Below are 5,238 nucleotides of genomic sequence, written 5' to 3' on the forward strand. Positions count from 1 at the left end.
TGTAAAAGCAAACTATCAATTTGTTGACGCCCACACAGATTTTTTTTGAGAAATGGGAAATATCGAAATCCTTATTGTCCATTTATTCTTTCAAGATTATATGATCATATGCATATAATGTTATTATTTATAATCTTTTATGCTAAATGATTTAAGTATATAAGATATTTTTAATTAGAAGAGAAGACAAAGATGAAATATCCCTACTACGTATGAATTGTACTTATTGTGGCAATGACAAGAGAGGTGAAAACGTCAGGTACTCTTAAATATATTTGTAACTATAACTTCAATTTAAAATATACTAGATTTACTTTTAAAACATTCAACCAATTTTCTTAGACCAGTCTTTTGCATTGTGCGAGGGTCACAAGGGCTTCATACGCTGTTTGGAAGGAACGAAAATTCAGATTGTGTCTGCCAACTACGGACGAACAGATTCACAAGTTTGTCCTAAAAGCAACTCTAGTACACAAACCTGTCGATCAAAGACGTCAGAACTCAAGGTGAAATGGAACTGTAATGGGTACCAGACATGTCACCTTCATGCTTCTAATCAAAATTTTGGAGACCCGGTGTCCTAAATACTCCAAATATCTGGAGATCAGATATCGATGTTTAAAGAGTCCAAATCCAGAAAGTGGTGGTACGCAATAAATTACATAATTTTTTATCATTTAAAACGTGTAAAGAACTTTCATTTTGTTCATTGTGTTATTGATATATTATTTTTTTTAAAAATACATTTTTCTTGCAGAGAAATTAATAATTGCATTTAATGCCTACATAACCAAGAGATTACACCTACACAGAAACACCCCCGTAAATGTTGTATATGATGGCGTTTATTACAACGTCGGAAATGCCTACAATCCCCATAGTGGATACTTTACTACGCCATCTGACGGACTCTATGTGTTTACCTGGACAAGTTTTGTTAACGTGAAAAAAATTTTTGATTCTCAAATTCTTGTAAATGGAGTCCAGAAAGGATACGCATACTGTAACAATGAAGCGAATCAAGGTTTGGAAAATTGTGCAAATACGGTACCATTGGTTCTGAAAGCTGGAGACAAGGTGAACATAAGAACAACAAATGCAAATGAGTTAGTAGAGACTTGGTCTAGTTTTAAGGGATGGAAAGTAAAATAAAGAATATTTCAAAAGTTTGTCTGTCTTTGTTTTATTGTTCTTCGATGCATATAATTCCAAATGTTGACATCAAAATTAATGAACAAATCGGGAATATTTTTAAAACATGTCAAGAAACTCCAATTATATATCTAATTAAATTTATCATTATTTATTTAAAATTTTGTAAAAGTTCTTTAGAGTTTTTGAATATCATCATATAATTAACAACATTACTTCTCTCGAATATATTATTACACAGCATAGGCGTCGGAACTGGGGGAGGGGGGGTAGGGATCTATTTCAGCAGAAATTGATTGGAATTTATGTAAGAGTAAAGAAAGGGGCTTGGCAACTGAAATCCGCTACGTATTCTTTTTTAATCTACGTTAAATCAGCTTTAACCTTTTTGGATTAGAAATTAAAAAAAGAAACAGTTTAATAATGAAATATTATACATTAAATATAATGTTAAAATTTTAATATAAAGTATGAAGTGGTCTAGATTGTACTGCTGAAATATGTTCAATATACTAATTTTGCTAACCTTCAAATACATGTAGAATTTACATAGTTTTAAATAAATTTTTTATCAGGATGAGAATAACCAGCATGAAATAAATAAACAAATCAAACATCCTAATCAGCAAGTAAAGGATTTTTTAAAGTTAAGTTTTGATGTAGTGATAAAATTAGATTAAAATTAAAGTCAAAGTATTCAAACTGTTACTTCTGAGTGCACAGAATTTCTTTGAAAACCTGTAACAAGATATAACAATATGTCGTAGTCGAACAAGGATAGTTATAGGTTTATAGGGGATCATACACGTACATGTATGTGACCAGAAAGGAAAAGGATTCGTCGTTCAACATTAGCAGAAATCCAATCTAAAATTTTAACTTTTAAAACGTCAACTTCCCTTACTTGTGCAGCAATGTACCTTCATCACCTGCATACGGGGCTTATATCTCTCAGTTGATTCGATAAGCAAGATCATGCTTTAGTTATGTACAGTCTATAAAACGAGGTAAAGGAGGTAAATTATTAACAAACAAGTTGAAGAAACAAAAATATCGTAAGTCTCATTTACAGTAATCAAATCGTAAAATTTATGGTCGATATAATGACCATGTTAATTAGAAAATACAATTTATTATTAGGTCAAAGGCTGACTGGTGTTTTTCAAAGTAATTGTTAGACCATCATTTACACTCTAAATTGACGACGGAGTTTCCCGTTATATCCTGATTATGACAAGGAGCAATCAGCAGGCTTGACCGATCGGCAGGGGATGCTAACTCCTCCGTGGCACCTGATCCCACTTCTGATGTTTTGCAGGTGCTTACTCTGCTTCTATTTTGTATTTTATAGACTTTTGAGTTTGATTACTGTTCGTTATCTCCATATGTTTCATTCACTTGAAATTCAATTGAAGTTCTTTGGATAAACATGCATTAGCCGCAACAGTGTGGTATTGATGGGGAAAACTGTTTCAGATACATGTCTTGGTTTAACGTATATCAATCATAGATCCAAAATGCAAATTAAAAATCGGAAAGTCTTGGAAGGACTAAGATTAATTTTCTTTTCTAATTACACGTATTTTGTAAGTTACACGTTGTCTTTGATGCATAAAATGTACAGACAGCGAACAAAAAATAATGATAGAAAGCCCAATTGAAAACTGTAAATTCTGGGATCTGTCAATTCTATAAAAAAACGGACAATTCTCAAATATAAAAGACAGAAAAAATAGTTATTAACAATTAACTTACATAACCTATGTAACTGACAATGGAAAAAATAGGGATCATACAATAATGTTTTCATCACCGCGTATACTATCATTTCTAGTTAGCATAGTATGTCAGGGATATCAACGATAGTGGGAAACATGGTATAATTGATGCATAACGGGCTTCGCTCGTTATGCAAATTATCACATATGTTTTCCACTATCGTTGATGCCCTGGCATACTTTACTAGCTAGATAGTGTTTCCTTAAATAAACAAATTTTATGAGAAAAAATAACATTATTTCATCACTGATATTTTCATTCTCTTTTTCTCTTCATTGATTTCAAAATTATCAAACAAAATCATGTTTTTTCTTTCTCAATCTTAATGATATGTTATGTGTCGGTATAAGTTAAGTGTCTGCAGTTATGAACATAAAAAGTTGAAAAAAATCATTATAAAGAAATACACATTGATACTGTAGTTTATATAGTCATCAGATTCAAAATAGTATTTATCATAACATTTTGGTGCTAAATTACCACTTCTCATGACATAAGTTTGATTTTGAACACGAAAATAACATGTATAGGTTACATCATAGAAGACGAGTAGTATTGTTTATATCGTTTTCATGGGGCGTGGAAATCGAGGGCGCGGAGCGCCCGAGATTTCCACGCCCCATGAAAACGATATAACCAATAGTACGAGGCGTCTATGATGTAAGCAACTTGTCGCATGTCTGATGACGTAAATTTCATTGAGAGTGTCAAAATTCAATAAAAAAGAAATATTCAGCGTGTCATGAACTTAAGATTCATTTCAAGCAAGCTCTCCAACATGTCGGACGTTCTTAGTGAATTTGATTTGACTTTTTAACTGAGTTTTAAGATTTTGACAGTTTATCTTCGAGCCAGGCACTCGACAAATATGAATTCACAGAAGCAAATATCAAGGAGTTTAACTATATGAAGTTTGGAGATAATAATTACCGTAACTTTCAAAATTTCAAAATGGATTAATCTTTTGAACGACTGGGAACTTTCAACCGAGTTAAATACACCTATTTTAATTTAGTTAAAGGCTAAGAAATAGCTTAACATATTCATTTTTCTGTAGTAACAAACTTGTGAAATAAATTCAGTTTTATTTCTCATGACCTGATTTCTGCCTCCTGCAGTGATATATGAAGGGGCGTGGAAAGTATTATCGCATATGTGATATGGGATATATCACCACAGAAAGATCAAAGAAAATTACCACAGATATGCGACAAATGTTGCACTTCGTCATGTAAATAAAAGATATGTACAAGTATATAACATTGATGTCTGTGGTCATTTCCACATTCTGTTTGTGTACGTCTTTCTATTCAAGATAAGGTAAGTTTCTTTTTTTTACTGTGTTAAAAATACCCCTCCCCGGTAAACACAAACAGCAGTTTGTTTCAAAACTTTTAATCGTGTATTTTTGTTTTATTTTATTAGCAGAGACAGATGGCATATTTCTCAAGTACTAGTATCTGCATTCTTCTTCTTTTAGTATCAACCAGAGAACTGAATGCGTCAGGTAACTCAGAAATGTATCTTGTAATAAATTAACTTCATTTTCATGTACATGTACTAGTAAGTAAATGATTTTTTAAAAATAAAAATTAAACTAGTTCTAATTGTAACGGGGACCGTTACAGATGTTCCCCAAACGCTCCCCAACTCCCTTTTTGTGCCAATTTCCTTTAAAAATTTTAATATGCTTAGTATCGCAGGATTTCATAAAAGGATTTTAAAAGATACAATGATATCAACTTTTTGTCATTTTCACGCATTGCACACAAACGCACGTGCATGCACATGCAAGGTGATTATGACATGTTTTCTAAACTATTGAAATATCTTTGTATTCCTAGAATCAATAAAAAGTCATAAAAACATAAATGTGACCGTTTTTCAAATAAATTGTTCATTTTACGCATTGCGCTTGCGCAAGTGAATGCAAGCACGTCCTTGCATTCAATTTTGATAGTAGTATCATGTAGGAATCCATTATACCTATTCATATTCTAAATTTCATCCTGTTTTGTTGAGAAACAAGAAAGTAATAGGCATTTAAAGTTTCAGCCAATCAGATTGCAGCACACGTGAATTTACTTGCTTTCATGATAATTTTTATATATCATACTGTAGATCTTCATAATGAATGACTATGTTCAAAATTGCAAAGAATTATGACGTAAAACAAGAAAGATATTGAGACTGTAGTTTCAGCCAATCAGAGCGAAGCGTACGTGCATGCGCGTAAGACCTTGCTATTTTGACCATGTCATCTTATTGATACTACTGAATATATCCATGCAGTGTGAGTTTCAAAAA

General features: G+C 32.0%; 1 pseudogene; it reads left to right on the forward strand.

The window, feature by feature from the left end:
* Positions 1–234: 234 nt before the first annotated feature.
* LOC134277361 (uncharacterized) lies at positions 235–1,152 on the forward strand (annotated as a pseudogene).
* The last annotated feature ends 4,086 nt before the right edge of the window (positions 1,153–5,238 follow it).

This window comes from Saccostrea cucullata, unplaced genomic scaffold (genome assembly GCF_032062105.1).
Source record: "Saccostrea cucullata isolate Sc308-1 unplaced genomic scaffold, CSIRO_AGI_Scuc_v1 ctg14757, whole genome shotgun sequence".
In the NCBI taxonomy this organism is placed as follows: Eukaryota; Metazoa; Mollusca; class Bivalvia; order Ostreida; family Ostreidae; genus Saccostrea; species Saccostrea cuccullata.